The sequence below is a fragment of the Mastomys coucha genome, chromosome X, assembly GCF_008632895.1.
Source record: "Mastomys coucha isolate ucsf_1 chromosome X, UCSF_Mcou_1, whole genome shotgun sequence".
Lineage (NCBI taxonomy): Eukaryota > Metazoa > Chordata > Mammalia > Rodentia > Muridae > Mastomys > Mastomys coucha.
The window spans coordinates 67109393-67118518 of record NC_045030.1 but is presented as its reverse complement, the minus strand read 5'-3'; positions in this window follow the sequence as shown (position 1 = coordinate 67118518).

Here is a 9126-nt window from a genome sequence, read left to right as displayed (position 1 = left end):
ACTCAGAAATCCGCCTGCCTCTGCCTCCCAAGTGCTGGGATTAAAGGCATGGGCCACCACTGTCCAGCGGTTTATAATTTTTTTCAGTTGTTCTACAAGCAGATATCAAAGTCTAATTAAAACTTTCCATTGCTTCAGTAGTTTCTTAATCATGATAAAGAAATGGGGGAGGGTGTTTTTGTAGTTTAAATACGTAACAAACTGAATGATATTAAAAAGTTTCTATAGACAAAAATAAAATTTCTTATTTTGTGTGTTATTTTCCTAGCATGTGTTATTATCTTAATACAATTTGATTTATAGCTTGAAAACTAATATTACCAATGTATATTCATTTTCATAAAAATACTTCCTTCCTCCTCCCCCCCAAATGCATAAAAGTAGGGGGAGTGGTTGTAAGAGGTAAATTAGTCTAGAATCTGGAAAAGATAATAAATATGTCTACATCTAAGCTAATATTTATTTAGATTCCAGTTTCTCCACCTGAAACACATCATATAGAGTTGCTATAAAATTGGTTGTTTCAAGACCCATTGTATAATGCTTTGCACATAGAAAGGAAGCAAAGTATTCCTTAATTCAAAGTAACATTATATATTCCGCAGGCATGTCTGCAATCTCTGATGATTCTATTTGCTTTCACCAGAACTTATTAAAACTGCCTTCAAAGAACCTTTGGTATCTAGAACTTACGTATTAATCCATATTATAATGTATTGGGTATTTTGTGGATGGCTCTGTGCTTTTTGTATTTTATGTTAATTCTGCTCTCCTGGGAGAGGCTGTCTGGAATGAGGAATGAGTCACCTGCTCAGGTGGCTTCTTGTGAACCAATTCCCTAATGAATAAAGGACCCAATCACTGGGCAAGTAGGCAGGACTTCGGGGTTGGACAGAGGAAGAGAGGAACCAGAGAGAGTATGTAGATGCTAGTTTCCTTGTATCACAGCGAATCCGCAAGGATTTGCCACCAGAGAAAATCAGATTTTAATAAGGTTTATAAGATTAGGTTTTAGTTGTTGTGCCCAGAGATTGAGCTACCATTGTTTCTGAACTAAGTTTGTGTTGCATTCGCGTTCACACAGCAGCTTGCCTAGTTCAAGAGAGAAAGGTACAAAGGCAAAACATGGGTTTGCCAGATGTACCCCACAAAGGCCTTGGGGGATTTGAAGCATGGGGGTTAACATGGTAAAGATCCTCCAGTGGGGACCTAGTGAGCTGGGTGAAGAGATTTTAGAGTACTGAGTCAGAGTCTAAACGAGATAAAAACAGGTCAGCCATTGCGTGCCAGTGCATGGCTGGCCAGGCCACAGAGGCTGAGAATTGCCAGCACAAGCACAGGAACCTGCAAGGTCGATCTTTTAAAATTTCATGCAGCATTGGGGAGATATAATTTGTCATAAATAATAAAAGTAATTTTAGAATTTTCCAAGATCCTTAGAAGTCCAGATTACCTGATCTGGAGCAATAAATAATAAATACTACCTGACATCAGGAGTAGAATTTGTAATATGGTTTTACTTAAAATGAATTGCATACAGTTTCTACTGACATGTCACTCAGTTAAGGTTTATGGATGAATTTTAATTTATAGGGGATTTTATTCTAAATAGTCCATCTAATGTCCTGAAGTTGCTTAAGATGATCTAAATGTTACATGTGTTTCATTCGATCTCTAAGGAAGTATAGAATTTTTTAGATATATAATATTTCTTACTTGCTGTGAACGACTTTTTTTGTAAAACACAGCATCCGTTAATGTTCCTTGTATGTGGAAAAATGAGGTACTATATTATCACACAGAGCATTTTTTCCATCAGAAATATATCTTAGAGATACAAAACCAAGTAATAATTAGAAATTGAAATAATATATTAGTTATATTTTCCTTTTGGAGCTAACATGCAGCAAATTATGGATCTCTGAAAAAGATTTGGCAACACGATTTAAAATCTTTCAAAACAAGTTTTGTAAATTATATACCCCTAGGAACAAGAAAAAAACAGAAGTAGACATTTTTTCTACTTTTTTAACTTATATTTTTCAGAGAGATTAATATTTTCAAGTGTCTGCTGTGTGGAGGCTCCATGGAGACACATGCTTAGTTAAGAGATGGTTTTCAGTTATTTACTATCTTGCAATATTCCATATAATCTTTTATATGTTTGCTTTTAAAGTGTTTCTCACATGCTATTATGAACACTTAGATCTGAGAAGGAATACAAAAAATTGAGAATGCTACTTCCTGAGTTGCACACTAGCTAGAATACTTTGTTTTATATTAGATATATTATGATCATTTCTATTTTATAACAAAACAATAAACAGAACATGACACTTATTGTAATATATTTTCTAGCTGAAAGATATACATATTTAAATGTATATGTTTATACTCAAAATCTGTTTCTAACTTTAACAATGCACACCTGTCTTCAGATTGTCAGCCAAATTAGAGTATAAGAACATGGTTTTGTAACAATTTCCAACAATTTCTGGCATGACCACATATGTGATATTTTCAGCATTGACGGTTATAAAATCAAAGTACCTGTAAACACTGATAGACGTTAAATATGCTCTAGGCCATGCAGTACCAAATGTCTGATTGAGATTTAATTCTCTACAAAGAAATAAGAAGGAATATCTATCATTTGTGTGTGTGTGTGTGTGTGTGTGTGTGTGTGTAGATGTATATGTACCTGGTTGCCACTGTCATGGGATTAAACTTAATAATAGAAATAGGAACATCTTAAATTATTTGTTATGAGACATGGTCTAATTTATCTTGTAATAGTATTGAATTTGTCCTTGATATCCTAATCCTCCCGCTTCTACTTCTGAAGTACTAGAAGTGCTAGGATTACACAAGTGCAACACTACAACTTGTTTATGAAGGGCAGGGTATGGAATCATGGCTTTGTATATGCTAAATAGTACTCCAGAATGTGAGTGACATTCTTTGCCTAAGCAAATCTACCAGTATAGCAGTTGTAGTACAAGTCTCTATTCTAAGACAAAATATAGACAGAATAGCACTTTATGGTTTGATACATTGGAATGAGCTCAGCATAGTGTTTTTCATTTATTTGAACTTTTTCATTAATTGAAAGTCATCTAAGCGTTAGCTATATGAGTCTTCAGTGAAGAGTCACCACCTGCTAGTTTAAATGATGAAGGTATTTAGCCAACTGTTATTCTTTCTTCTAGAGATTTTCCTGGGCTTCTTCATGTAACTAGTGGACAGGATTCTGAGTTAGAAGTACTGTACTCCACCACTTAAGGGCTTTAGAATCTGAGTGAGACATTATATTCTCCGTGTATGCTCTTTCTTGTGTCATAATAGATAAACTTTTACTGAAACATAAGAGCTGTCATTACTCACCTTTTCTGAAATATACAGTACCGGAAATAGAAATCTTACCAATGGCTATGGGAAGATATTTATATTTCAAACATAATCCAAAATCTAAACATAATCTAAACATTGAGCCTGTTGATAAAAATATGTTCATTGTCATTATCTGTACATTATAGACAAAGTAACTTAAAAACCAGTTTAAATTGAAGGATGAATTAATTCTATCACTTGGTTAGGGGAGCTAAAATTCCACATGCCTCATGGAGAATATATTAACAGTTGGGGAAGTATTTCTTTTTGTCAAATATCACAGAATACATAGGATTAGTTATCATCATAGAGTAGAGGTATCCAGTTCATAGTTTCATTGTTCAATGGTGCACATTAGGTGATGCTTGTAGTGGCTATTCCTGGTTGTCAACTTGACTAAATCTGGAATGAACTACAATCCAGAATTGGAAGGCTCACCTGTGCTACTAATCTGGAGGCTGAGAGACACAAGTTTCCGACCTGGATCTTGGCATGGAGATCTTGAGGCATAGTGGCTATGAATCCCAGAAGATAGGGAGTTATCCGAGTTCAAGGTCATCTGGGATGAATGGTGTGCTCTCTCTGCTTTGCCTGCTTGCCTTGTGGGACTGAGCAACTGTTAGATCCTTGGACTTCCATTCACAGCTGCTGCTAACCGTAATTGGGAGTTGGACTACAAACTGTAAGTCACTAACAAATTCCATTACTATATGGAGACTACCCATAAGTTCTGTGGCTCTAGAGAATCCTGACTAATACAATGGTCTTCTTAGTGGTTCATTTTATCACAAGATATCACAGGAAAAAATGGAAAAAGGCGAGGTTCAAATACAACACATCCTTTTTCTCTACTCTATCTCCTTTTGCTTCTTCTATCTCTTTTCCTCCTTTTCCTCTTTTTTCTTTCCCTATCTCCTCTTCTCTTTCTCCCTCATTCTCCTCCATCCATTTTTTTATGTCTCTCTCCACATAGTCACAAGAAGTACATTCCTGACATTCTGTTCTTCTGATTTTCTCTAATCCTATTATCATTCTAAGACCATAATTTCAAATAAATTCTGTACCTTAATTTACTTTTGTTTTGCTATGGTAAAATGCACCAATAAAAAAACTATCAAAAGGGAAGGAGTTTATTTGTGCTCACAGTTCAAAGGACCAATCGACCATGGCAGAGAAGTCAAAGAGGCAGGAACTTAGAGCAGCTGATCACAGTGTATCCACAATTAGAAACTGTGAGCAATGAATTCATGTAAACTCTCTCCATTTTATACAGGCCAGGATCACCATTCAAAGAATGGTCATGACCACAATGAAGATGGTCTTTTTAGATAAATTATGCTAATCAAAGTAATCTTTGATAGGAATGCACAGAGCCCGTGTTCCAGATATCTGTAGATCTTGTCAAGGTAACAACACTAACCATCACAAAGTCAAGGTACACTCCAAACCCTCTTTATTGTCATCTATGAAGATTACTTTTTATAAAAGCCCTTGGGAAACACATTCAAAATATATTCCAACCAGACGTACCTTTATTTGTTCTCCCAAAACTCATACTGTCTTTGGAACCCAATGTTTCCAAAATTCAAAATCAATGTGGTAAAATTAAATACCATTATTTATAGCTATGATGCATTACATCTCAACAGCTTTTTTCATTTATCAAGTTGCTTTAACTTTTAAGGCATATATGTATCTATATTATATTATATTATATTTTGGTATTGAGGGGGGTCCCTGCAGGGAAATGAACAAAGTATAGAGATAACAATGAAAACCCTGTGAAAATTGACTTAGTCAACCAGGGTCAGACATAGAGGAATCTAACACCAGTAGGTTCGTTACCAGCATATTTAAACCTCAGTCTAATTTGGGAAAAGGTAAGGCCAATTCAGTCAAATTTTAGGTGCACAATAAAATTTAAGGGGTGACTATATAAAAACTCTTGTACAAAGTACATGTGACAGTGAGGATTAGTTTGATATCTAAAAGACCTAGAATTCATTGTGGTTGCTGACAGACAGCATAGAGATCAGCAGGCCATAAAGTACTTGTGACATGTCCACTAAGAATGGGTAATGGTCTAGGGACAGAAGACTCTGGAATAATCATTTTGGGGAATATCTTGATGTAATTTACCTGGTGTAGTGTTAGTGGAGTTGTTGTATGTTATGGCTAGATAAGTTATAATCCCAGTCATCAGGATTTCTAAAATCATGTTTTAGAGTCCAACAATTTCTTAAATAAGGCAGTTTGAGAAATCTTAATCTGTACATATTGAATTCATTTGAACATACATTAATTTAGTACAAACAAATAAATTTCTTTTTGTTTTTTAACTTCTATAAGATCAAATTATTTATGAAGCACTGCCATTTCTAAATGAATATTAATTAAGGCTCATTAAATTATTCAATTATTTAAATTTTCTCTGGTTTTGGTTATTTTTAGAGCATGAGACTGGTATATAATTTTCTAAAGTACCAAATGTCTTATACAAATAGAACAAAATACTGTTTTTAATATATTTTTGAGATTTTCTAGCCTCTTTAGAGAGACATTTTAGGAATTTTTCTCTAGAAAGCAATTTTAGTTCAGACATATTGATTATTCTCCTTACAATTTTTTATGAACTTAACATACAATCTACTCCTATAACCATATTGTGCATATGTGTGCATATACATTCTTCTGTGCTTCATGGAACCATGCAGCCTGTTGAGTAAATTGTTTTTTTTTTCTGCATTCATTTTGCTAAGAGAAAGAGGCATAATTAATAATATCATATTTATTTGTTGGCTTCCAGACACAATAATTAATTTTTGGTAAATATCAGCTGCTTTAAAAACTGCTCATCAATACAATTCCAGGAATTATTTCTAAGTCAACTGTTTATATTTTATTTTGAAACTAAAATTTATTTGTGTCATCTGCTGTTGAAATAAAGATATTGGAGGTACTTTAAAAGTTTTGTTATATTTATGAACTTTATTTACTTGTTGGTTTCTCAAAACACTCACCTTTTTTTTCAGGTAGGTAATTTTGTTTTCATGTGTTAACCACAATTAAGAATCACTGCAGGAATCATTAGTCATTTGAGGCCAAACTCCATTGCTTCTTAGCAAAGAATCACCAATAAAATTTTTGAGATATGAAGTAGACATCCAAGATGCTACATGTTGTTAAATAAATGATGATTAAAAAGTAGAAGCTATTCTGGTAAGTCAGTATAAGTAATTTAGAGAATTAAGAATATATATATATACATATATATATTTAGTTATATATATATATATATATATATATATATTTAGTTAATGCTAAGGATTTCTGTAAACCTAATTATTTTGAAGAACTATTTGTAACAAAGTTTTTATAATTTTCTTCAGAGTTCCAAATTATTGTGTTATTAGGTTGTAATTGATTTACCACAACCCATTACCTCTTAGTGAAATTAGAATATCATTCAAATTAGAGATATAGTTGATATAGTCATCACGATGTTAGCACATTTAACAAAATTTATTTTAACAATGTTTGATGCTTGGCTTTAATTGAGCAAAATTTGTGTCAGATTTATCCAGAACGATTATCTCCTAATTATAGTCAGTTTTGTAAATTGTAATTATTAGAGATTTGCATATAGATGTAGAAGGCAAAAAAATGTCACTTTTATGAAGTGTCTTTAAGGGAAGTAATATGATTTCCTAAAAAATATACTCTATCAGAAGTCTGAAGATTCTCTTGTTCATATACCTTCATATTCACAGATTAAAAAGATTTCTCAAACTGCCTTATTTAAGATATTGTTGGATTCCAGAACATTTAGTAGTCATTTTATTTACATATTTTGTAATTACTCATTTGTATTTAATGTGCTATTTTAGGTGTTTATCTTTCAACTGTGACACTAAGTTTTTCAAATAGGTTTACTTATTGTTGAGTACTAAGGGTTTTGGAAAATTTCCCTTGAGTAGATAGGTATTGTGCAAGTATTTTCTTCTATAGTAACTTGTCTTTACTTTCTCTAATAGTATATTTTACAGTGTAGAGGTTCTTAATTTTTAAAAAGGCTACCTTACCATTTTCAAACTACTAATCATGCTCTCTTGAAATATTTCTAAGTATTATATTTTATGTGTATGTGTATTTTATCTGCATGTATGTAGGTATACCCATGTGCATGCCTGGTGCCTACAGAGGCAAGAAGATATCATCCAATCCCCTGTAACTGGAGTTTCAGATGATTGAGAGGCACCATATGGGTACTGAGAATCAAATTTGATTCTATGGATGATCAGCCAGTGCTATTACCTCTGAGACATTTCTCCAGCTAATTAGTCATGTTTATGATACATTGTCTAAAAAGTCTTTACCTGAACCCAAGTTTACTAACATTCTTTTTCTACAATACACTTTCAATGTGTTAAAATTATACAGTGCAAATTTAGGCTACATATATTTTGAAGCAATTATTTGTGTAGATAGCGGTGTGTGTGTGTGTGTGTGTGTGTAAAATGTTGAATAACTGTCAGTAGTTTTTGTATGTTGTAGTTTGTTAGATTTGTGATGGCAAGTAGACACCAATAATGTTTTTTGATAGGTTTCAACACTATCCCTAATCATGTTGCCATTGATTCTTTGTAAAATAATAGTTAAGCATATTGCTGTCTTGCTACACTGGAACTCTGTCTCTTATATTAAAAATTATTCTATCATTTCAAGAGATTTTATATATATATTTCAATTTATTTATGGTTTTATTATTTTTAAAGATTTATTTATTTATTTATTTATTTATTTATTTATTTATTTATGTGGGTACACTGTCACTCTCTTCAGACACACCAAAAGAGGGCATCAGATCCCACTACAGATGGTTGTGAGGCACCATATGGGAACTGAACTCAGGACTTCTGGAAGAGCAGTCAGTGCTCTTAATTGCTGAGCCAACTCTCCAGCTCTGATTTTTATTAATTTTTCAGATAATAATATAATTAATCAGTTATTTCCCCTAGGCTTTCTTTCCTCCAAATCATTCCATATGCCCTTTCTTGCTTTTTTTCAATTTATGGCCTTTTATGATTATATACAGTTATATGCATATATATGTGTATATATGTATGTATGTATGTATGTATGTATTTATCTATCTATGTATCTATCTATTTATCTATAATGTCTTTGTCAGGGTTTCTAATTCTGCACAGAACATCATGACCAACAAGCATGTTGGGGAGGAAAGGGTTTCTTCTTCTTTTTTTTTAATTTATTTTTTATTAGATATTTTCTTTATTTACATGTCATATTATTTCTCCTTTCCCAGCTTCCCCTCCAAAAAAACAACAACAAAAAAACAAAAAAAACAAAAAACCACAAGAACAAACCCCTGTAGCCACCCCTTCCCCTTGCTTGTCACCCCACCTTCTCCCACTTATTGGCCCTGGCATTCCCCTACACTGGGGCACAGAACCTTCACAGGGCCAAGGGCCTCTTCTCCCATTGATGATCAACTTTGCAATCCCCTACTATATACATGTTTCACGCTCTGATAAGTGGTTATTAGCCCAGAAATTCGGAATACAGAAAGAACAACCCTCAAACCACAAGAAACTCAAGAAGAAGGAAGGCCAAAATGTGAACATTTCATTCCTCTTTAAAAGGGGAGCAAAATACCCACGGAAGGAGTTGCAGAGACTATGGAGCAGAGACTGAAGGAAGGACAAGCCAGCCTGA